The following is a 10,051-nucleotide window of genomic DNA, read 5'->3' on the forward strand; positions in this document are numbered from 1 at the left end:
GTGATGAAAATGTTCTAAAGTTTATCATGCTGATGGTGGCACAACTCTGTAAATATACTAAAAACCATTCATTTGTACACTTTAAATAGGCGAATTATTTGGTATGTGAATTATATATCAATAAAGATGTTATTTTAAAAAATAACAATAACTGTTCAATTTTGTCGGTTCCAAGGTTCTCTTTGACTCCTGTTTTATTTTTGTTTTTTTAATTGTCTGTGACCAAGAAAAAATATTGTTACAAAACACACACACACACACACACACACACACACAGAGTTATAACAGATCCTAAAGAGGATCCTTTATTTGGTGAGCAGCATGATGGGCCAAAAATGCGAGTTTAAAAGCAAAATGACTTTGCATATGTGTGGATTCAGGAAATGAGAGACCTGGCCAGGCCACAAGGAGGCAAAGATGCAGTGTGGAGGGAAAGGAGAGCTACGTCTACAGTGAGTGTCTGAATCTTGGTGAAATAAATGAGATTATGAGAATATTTCTAGGAAGGAAGAGTTTAATAGATTTCAATCGTTTTTAATAAAAACCACCATCCATCTTTCTTGCTGTGCTGTGGGACCTGTTGGAGGGTCTGTCTGCAAGGTAAGTGTTGGGCCCAAAGGAAGCCAATACACCTGCAATGCTGGTGTAGCTTTCATCTTTGAGAGGGATAATTAGAAGTCCTTTCTGGTTTCTTTCTTTCTTGAGGTTAAGAATTACAATTTTTTACAATTCTGTCTGATTCTCTACATTTCGGTGCTTAGGCTTAATGCTACAAATACTCTGCAACTCGTCTGTCTTTTTCACAAAACAGAATCTTTTGAGAATCATCCCTGATGATACATGTCTACATGTACATGTCTACAGTACATTGATTTTCACTTCTCCGCATATTCCATTGTACGAATATAGTACAATTAATTTATCCACTCTCCTGTTCTGAGTTTTTGCTAAGGCAAACAGTGTTGCAATAAAATTCTTGTCCATGTCTGATTTTCCCATGGTCTAGAGTTTCTCCAGGGTATAAACTTAGCAAAGAAATTGCTTGGTCATAAGCATGCACATATTCAAATTCATGAGACATTGTCACATTGCTCTTTACAGCGGTTGTATAAATTTATAATCCTTCCCACAAATTTGAGAGTTCCCTTTGCCCTAATCCTCACTCATACTGAAAGGGTAGCTCTATAAAAGGTGTGGGTCTCAGTTCTAACTCTCCCTCTCCCTACACTGGTATTAAATTCAAGCCCCCATATTATTAACAGTGATAAATACCCCAAGGCAGACACAGTGTCAGCTCTGCAGTTCACTGTCCTGATTTTCAGTTCCTTCTTCATGTCTGGCCCAAGGCAATTTCCCTGCCTTTCTTGCAGTTCAGCCATGCATTTATAAGGATGTTAGTTATAATTTATTGAGCAATTCTTGGTGTTTGTAGCTGAAGGGTTTTCAAGTTATCTGTATTGCCAGACCCTTTAATGCCCAACATTTTCAGCACCTGAGCAATCTTTAAACACTCCCCAGATGCTGGACACCATAAAGAAAATGAGGGAAATCAAATTAGCAACTACGATGAGCTATTAAACTCTTCTCACCTATCTTCATTAGTCACCGTACTGCAACATAGCATAACAATTAATGGTAGGGGCTCTACCGATTATCTGGGTCTGAATGCCAGCTCTGTTCCTTACTAGCTGTATGACCTTGGGCAATTTACTTCATCTCTCTGAGCCTCAGTTTCTTTATCTGTAAGACGAGGATGTAAATAATAGAACCTACCCTGTAGGATTGGTATAAGGATCCAACGAGTTACTATTTATAAAAATGCTTAGAACTGTGTCTGACACACAGCATGTACTATGTAATCGTGTGATAAATAAATAAAATGGAATAATAACTATTAGACTTTTGGTTTTGTATTACCTATGAATATGTGAATAATGACCTTCCTTCAGTCCCCAGGAGGACAATGTAACATTGGCAACATCATAGCACTACTTTTCAGGTTTAATTATTCTACTGATAAATGGATTTTACCTAAAAGCATCTCTGTGCCCTAGAAAACATGCAAAATAGTTATTGTCCATTGTGGCCCAGACACAGGGAAAGAATTGCCTGCCCAACCAAGTGGTTACACAGGCCAGGAGCAAGGATGTTAAGAGATGACAAGAGAGAGAAGTAAACACGAGGAAGAAGGAGAAAAGAAACGCAGATACATTCTTCCTCCCACCGTGGGACATGGCCAGAGTGCTGGCCGGATGCTCCCTCCATGTACCTCCTCCCTCCCTGCCTTCTCTCCACGCTCTCTCTGCTTCAGCCACATGACTTGCTGCTCTCCACATAGGCCTCTCAGCTTTTTTAGGTTCAAAGAGGCAATCTGAGCAAAATACTGCAAAAAGCTTTCTCTTCGTCTAGAGTAGATAATTTGCACGTCTGAGGGTGTTCAGGCTCCAAGAAGCCATGTCTCAGGGATCTGACTCTGCACAAGAATGGAAACTTGGAAAAGAAATCTGTATGACACTACTTATTCTGCTATTATGACACGTACTGTCATTATCCTCTTACCACCCTTTCATACCATACACACATCACAATATTTTGTACTTAGTAGGCATAAAAGTACAAAATAAACTTTATTTAAATTGAAACAAACTGATCAAGGTTCACCACACGGCCCATACAGCAAACCTGGCAATAGTGGCCCACAATAATATGAGTTTGGAGATAGCATGATGAGCAGTTAGCTCCCTTCCTCTGCACAGCGTCCATTCTCAAACAAGGAAGGCCAAATTAAGTTCTCTTCTGGGAGGCATGGGAGGAGGAAGTGATTGCCTCATGACCATTCTCATGTATGGAAAGGTGCGTATTCTGCTAGTAATACGCAGTTAATCTCTTACACATCTAGTGAAAGTCATTGTTTTCTTTTTTTTCACACCATAACTGGAAGACTGACTGGAAAAGTTTGCTTGCAATATGGTTTGCAACCCTACATTTTACTTAACTAAACTTTTGGACCTCACTTATGGTTTTACAGGAGAGTAGGAGAATGTTATTTTATTTCAAACATGAAGAGAAGAAAGAAAATTCTTACACAAACAGGTTTGATCTATATGGTACACATATCAACCGCTAACGCTATAATTTTTCTACCACATAGCATTCATGATATGGAAATATCTGGTTTCACTCTTATTCTAGACAGACAGGAACATTGTAATTTCCGGCCTTTTTATTATTTTTTTTTTGCTTTATTGAGTATAATTCACAAATAAAATTGTAAGATATTTGAAGTGTACATCATGATGATTTATATACATATACAATGTGAAAGTTAATTAACACATCCATCACCTCACATATTTGTCTTTTTTTTGCTACTCTCTTAGCAAATTTCAATTATACAATATAAAGTTATCAACTAGAGTCACCATGTTTTACATTAGATCCTCAGACCGTATTCATCTTACAGCTGAATGTTTCTTTTTTTGAGTTTGCACATATTTAATTTATATGTTCATTTGTAATTTTAATGGCATTAATAACACAAAAATCAAAGATTTACTTAGTATTTAATTTCTATCAGCTACAGTTATGGTGTAATTCTCTGAAACCATAAGAACGTAGCTTTTCAAAAGAAAGATCCTCTAACTTGACTAATACTGTAAAATATTAATGATGGTACTGACTGACTTCCTGGTTCATCAATAGGCTACAAAAGAGAACATATCCATCTTTTAGAAAAGTAACAAATCAAACCTTACGCCAGAACATAACAGTGTGTGTGAGCTGGAAGTGTTCTTTTTCTTCTACCATCTACATCAGCAAAGTTTCAGTGGGACAGGAAAATCTTAGATGACAAAAAAGTAACTTAAGCACTTTGCTTTCTTTTTGTGGCGCTTCTAGTTACTATTGGCACTTGAGAGAAATTAATAGTTGTTTTGGCTCTCAAAGCTTTATTAAAGTATTTAAAAATTGACTGAAGGCTACAGGAAGGTGCTAAGTTGCATTTTTCTGTACCTGCAGAAACCACAGGAAACTCCTTTTTCAAAACAGTAGCTACAGGTTTATCCAAAAGCTTAGGGCTTGTCACCCATTCACGGCAGTGGTGCTTTATCCATGCTAATAACTGTCCATCACTTCCCAGCTGGTGTCCGACATTGTGCTCAGAGTCAATAAGGGCCACGGCATATACTTGATCAACCTCTCCCTATTTCTGCCATCCCCCAGCCCCTGGCAATCACTTTTCTACTTTCTGTTTCTATGAGTTTGACTTTTTTTTTAGGTTCCAGATGTAAGTGATATCATGCAATATTTATCTTTCTCTGTCTGGCTTATTTCACTTAGCATAATGCCCTTAAGTTCCACCCATGTTGTTAAAAACGGCAGAATTTCCTTCTTTCTCATGGCTGAATAACATTCCATTGTGTTTATATACCACATCTTCTTTATCCATTCATCCATTGACAGACACTTGGGTTTTTTCCATATCTTAGCTATTGTGTATAGTGCTGCAATGAACATGGGAGTGCAGATATTTCTTCAATATCCTGTCTTCATTTCCTTTGGCTATATATATATTGCTGGGTCATACGGTATTTCTATTTTTTAATTTTTTCAGGAACTTCCATACTGTTTCCCATAGCTATACCAATTTACATTTGCACCAAAGGTGCACAGGGTTCCGTTTTCTCCGCAGTCTCTCCAACACTTGTCTCTTGTCTTTTTGATGACAGCCATTCCAGCAGATGTGAGGTGATGTCTCCTGGTGGTTTTGATTTGCATTTTCCTGTTGATTAATAGTGTCAAGCATATTTTTATGTATCTATCGGCCATTTGTATGTCTTCTTTGGAAAAATGTCTGTTTAGTTCCTCTGTCCATTTTTTAATTAGATTGTTTGTGTCTTTGCTATTGAGTTGTATGAGTTCTTTATATATTTTGGATATTAACCCCTTATCAAATATATATGATTTGCAAATATTTTCTTCTGTTCTGTAGGTTGCCTTTTTATTTTGTTGATAGTTTCTTTGGCTGTGCAGAAGCTTTTTAGTTTGATGTAATCCCACTTGTTTATTTTTGCTTTTGTTGCCTTTGCTTTTGATGTCAATCAACCCTTTTAAATTAGGCTTGGCCCTACCACTAGATCTGGCCAGTGGGTTGTGTGAGGAAAGGATGTGTGTCAATTCCAGGCTGGAACATTTCATTGCAGATACAAGACCCTTGAACTCTAGGCTCCATCTGCAGTGGTGACTGTGGATACACAAGTCAAGATAGAACCTCCATCATCTGTGACCCTGAAGGAACAAAATGGGGGGAGCTGTCACCCATCTTACGCGGTTATGTTGATTAAATGAAAAACCAAGTTGTTGAGAGCCATTTGTTACCCAGCATAACTTGGCGTCTCCTGGTTGACAACCCTGCTAGCTCATACATTTAGAAAATATCTTCCCTGGGGTATTGACTTGTTGGAGTGGAAATAATACTCTAAATGTGAGTCAGGAAACCTGAATTGTACTTCTAGATGCACTTCTTATTGCCTTGAGCAAGTTAATAATTCTTCAAAAATGTGCTGAGCACCTTCTGTGTCCCAGGTGTGTCTTTGTCACTACTCCTTTCTGGGCCTCAGTAAAAAATTAAATTAGTAAATTCTCTAATTGAAAAAATCAGAGAATTTGACACGATTTTTAATTTTGTGATTTCAACATTGGGTATTATTGTATTATTTTGTGTTCTATTGATTTACTTTTTGGGCTCAAGTGAGTTTTCCAGCATTGCATCAGCTCCAAGTGTCCTCTTTCCTACTGTTTTTCTCCGGTAGAAGATATGACATCTGATGTAACTTTGGGAAGAGGCTTATGTGGTGTTATTAGGAAAGCCTAGAATGAAGGTCAGCAAACTACATCCCTTGGGCCAAATCCAACTTTGATTGGAACACAGCTGCACCTGTTTGCTTGTGTATTGTGTATGGCTGTTTTGGGGCTGCATGGGCAGAACTGACTAATTGTAGACCAGAATGACCCACAAAGCCTAAAAATTCAATCCAACAATCAGCCTGAAATCTGACCTTTTACAGAAAAAGTTTGCTGACTGCTAGTCTAGAAAGATCTCCATTTGCTTTCTCTGGTTTCTTACTCATCTCTATAAGAGTTAGCTATAGTTATCTCTATAACTTTCTAGCTCTCCACTGACATTTTTTTGCAAGGGTAGCCAAAGACCTAATTAAACCTAATAAATATCTTTCAGTCGTTTCAAGGAGCATATGGGTAAAAGATAGACTCGAGATCAGATAATAGCTAGAAAGAGATGTCAGGTGAACAGATAGTTGATTTCTAACGTAAAATAATTTTAATTCTTTTTAATTTTAAAGATAATTTTTAAAATAAATGATTTAAACAAATATATTTAAATTAAATGGTATAAATTTAAATATAAAAATACTTTTAAGATAAAATAACAATTTTTAAGGTAAAAGAATTTTAGAGATGAGAGAAGAGCATACCTAGCTGTCAATGGCAAACAAAAAACAAACATACAAAATAGTCATGGAGACAAGAAATAAAGGGTTGATTATGAGGAAGTGCTGGGTTCTCAGTTTGACTCTACTGAAGGGTACACAGGTAGAATAGTGGTCAATTACCTAGGAATTAAGTGTTAGGGATAGAGCACAGAAAGCATAAATGTCAAGATAAGAAATTTAGGTTTTATTTTGTAGATGATGGGACGGAAGTGATGTTTTTGAGCTTAGAGAAACCTGTTCAAAAATGTGTTTTATGGAACTCAATCCTGCAACAGGTTATGTCCATAACATATTTTGTTAGATCTATACTGAACATAATAAGGCAAGTTTTACAACCATTTCTTCCAAATAAATTCAATATTCCACAAACATTTCTTCCATTATTTTTATATTTCCAGTAGCCTTGGTAAATTTGTGTACTTTTTATATTTCCAGTAGCATTGGTAAATTTCTTGAGGAGAGAGCTCTAGAAAACATCACCGAGTTTTCTCATATGCAAAAAAAAAAAAAAATTTCTTTGTAAAATGTACATTGCTTCACTTAAATTTATACTCAGAAATGTCTGGCTAATAAGCTCAACTTTTCCATAGTATTCCCATGGAGAAAAATATTAATATTATTATATTTTATAATATGAATTTGAGCTAGAGGAATGAATTTTCTCAACAAATAGAGTCATCTGAGTAATACCATTCTTTAACATCACTGCATATTAAATCTTATTTTCTTATTTATTTATTGACAAGTCAATCACTTTACAAGGCTGATAATGGAAAAAAAAACTGTCCTCTGGTTTCTTCCTCACCTCTGATTTGTGCTCTCCAGAGAAAAGGTGTTCAAGACATTTTCTTCCAGTATTTACCATCATATTCCTAAACTGTGATATTTATTATTGTTTTTTGATTTTTTCAATACTAATATCTATTGACTTTCATACTAAGGAAGATGAGGATTTAGTTTTCTTATGTACCCTTTCCTTAATTCACCTAATGGAGTTATATATCATTTTTGGTTAATATTCAATTTGACATTAATACTGTCATATAATAATCACAGCTGAGCCATGTACTCATTAAGAAAACATTTCCTCGTATAACTTTTTGTTTTCCTGCTTCAATCTTCTTCATTTAATTCATTCCTTAAGTACTTTCCACTAATTGATGTCCTGTAGGCAAGCTGGGTAGAGGTTCCAGTTTCTCTTCTTGGAGCTCTTCATTTTTCCAAACGGCACATCAGTTATAGTAATATCCAGAGAGCCAGTTCTCAGTGGCAGATTGCAGATATCCCATTGAACAGCATCTACGGGCAAGCCCGAGGACAATTTGCCTTCTTTAATTTGGCTCTTGGTCAATAAAGATGAGATGTTATTTACTGCTCTATTCACAGCCGTTGGATTGTTATCATCAACGATATAATAACAGTTGTGCCATTCAGTAGTCCCCTCTAGTGGTATTGCCCCTGTTCCACTCATCAATCAACTGTTCTATCAGTAGGCTGAGGAACCCAGAGCCTGAGCATCCCCTAGGCGAGAGCAGATCTAAGAGTTGTAAGTACAAAATGTACGCTATTTCTTGAGTGGAGACTCTCTTGTGTCAATGCAATGCCCACAATGATTTCATTACCATGAATATTCAGAAGAACTTCCACATCAAAGTTAGTCATGTCAGCCTTCCACTTAAAGTAATCTTGAACAGCACCCCCCAAATCTCTTGCAGCCTCATTTGAGGTAAAGCAATATTTCTCTCCTGCCCTGCTGCATGTGACTCTAAATTTTAGCACTTGAGGATCAGTTTCTTCTTTTGAACTGTCAGCAGTGTCACCTTGGCAAGATGCCAAATCACCAACTACTGATGTCCTCTTCTTTGATGGCTAGATTTTCATAACAGTCAAGATTTGTGAATCTAAGGCATTGTTAATGAACTCTTTTTTAATGTCTCTGTCGTCCTTTTTGTCTCCCTGTCCATTATCAATTTTCTCTTTATTTGAATTCTGATCTATCTTTTGGCACTTTGTTTTTTATTCTTGAAACTGGTGTTAATTTTCCATACTTTTAAAGGGTCTGAGCATAGGAATTTCCCAGCCAACTCTTCCAAGTCCTTTAGAACTTCTTCCTTTGTTTCTTTGAACTGGTAATCTTTAAACTCCTGAATAATCACAAATAAGTTATCAACTGATCTCAGACAATGAACCTGAGCCAGACTTTTCACTGAAATGTGACAATATGTGTTGCTCAGTCTTTGCTTATTTTGCATGATGATCTCAGTTTCTCTCTCTCTTTATCAGCAGCTGTTTGCTCAAAACCAGTAGGTAACCTGGCTCCAACAGTGACTTGGAGATGCTCAGCCACACTGCTGAGGCCACTTTCTGTCACTTGTATAGACCTCTGGTTCTCATGAAGGTTTTACATCCAGGGGGTTGGTTAGTGACTTCTTGAATGAAAGACATGTTGGGCAGTGCTTCCGAGATCCCTAATATAGTCTCGGTCGCCAGTGCAGATGCTTCTGGCTCCAGCATCCTGCAGGCCCAGCACACCCCAATGCTATGTTTTCTCTTTTCTCTAAAGATGTTGATTTTATTACTTTAGATTTTGAAAATTTTTATCCTCAAAGTTTTGAAACATATAGCAAAATCAAAAGAATTTTAGAGTGAATACCAATATATCCATCACCTAGATTCTAGCATTAACATTTTACTATACTACTTGCTTTTTCACATATTTATTCTTACCTTGATATAGCACACATTTTTATGCATTTTAACGTAAATTGCAGACAAGTGTATGCTTTCCCTAGGTACTTCAGCATTCTTGCCATCAACTAGAGTTCAATATTTAGGATTTTTTTCTTTTGATGTAAAATTTACATGCAATTAAATGCATAAATCTTGCTGAGTTCTGAAAAATGCAAATACTTGTATAACTCAAAGCCCATCTTTATAGAACATTTCTGTCACCCCAGAAAGATCCTTCATGTCCCTTCCCAATCAGCAATCCTAATCCCACACCAAGAATACCACTGTTCGATTTTTTTCCATCCTTGACTGGTTTTGACTGTTTTAGAACTTCATAAAAATAAAATAGTATAGTATGTACACTTCTTTGTCTGGCTTTTTTGCTCAACTTAATGTTTTTGAGATTTAGTCATATTGTTGCATGCCGATAGTTGATTCTTCTTGTTGCTGAGTAGTATGCCACTGTATGACTATGCCACAGCTTATTTCTCCATTCTCCTATTTTAGGATCTCTGCGATGTTTTCCACTTTGTGCTATTATGAATAAAGCTGATTTGAATATTCTTATACAAGTCTTTTTGTGTCTATATATGTATTGACTTCTCTTAAGTAAATACCTAGAAATGGATCTAGGTATTTGCTGAATCATACGTTGTATGTTTAATTTTATAAGAAAATGCTAGATCTTTTGTCAAAATAGTTGTCACATTTTACCTTTGCACCAACAATATGTGAGCTTTCCAGTTGCTACACATCTTTACCAAAATGTGCTATTGACAGTCTTTCTAATTTTAGACATTCTGATGTGTGTG

General features: G+C 36.4%; 1 pseudogene; it reads right to left on the minus strand.

Annotated features, from left to right (window-relative positions):
* Window positions 1-7,481: 7,481 nt before the first annotated feature.
* LOC101394843 (tRNA (guanine(6)-N(2))-methyltransferase THUMP3 pseudogene) lies at window positions 7,482-9,110 on the minus strand (annotated as a pseudogene).
* Between the last annotated feature and the right edge of the window lie 941 nt (window positions 9,111-10,051).

This window comes from Ceratotherium simum, chromosome 31 (genome assembly GCF_057802395.1).
Source record: "Ceratotherium simum simum isolate JZ-2026a chromosome 31, ASM5780239v1, whole genome shotgun sequence".
In the NCBI taxonomy this organism is placed as follows: domain Eukaryota; kingdom Metazoa; phylum Chordata; class Mammalia; order Perissodactyla; family Rhinocerotidae; genus Ceratotherium; species Ceratotherium simum.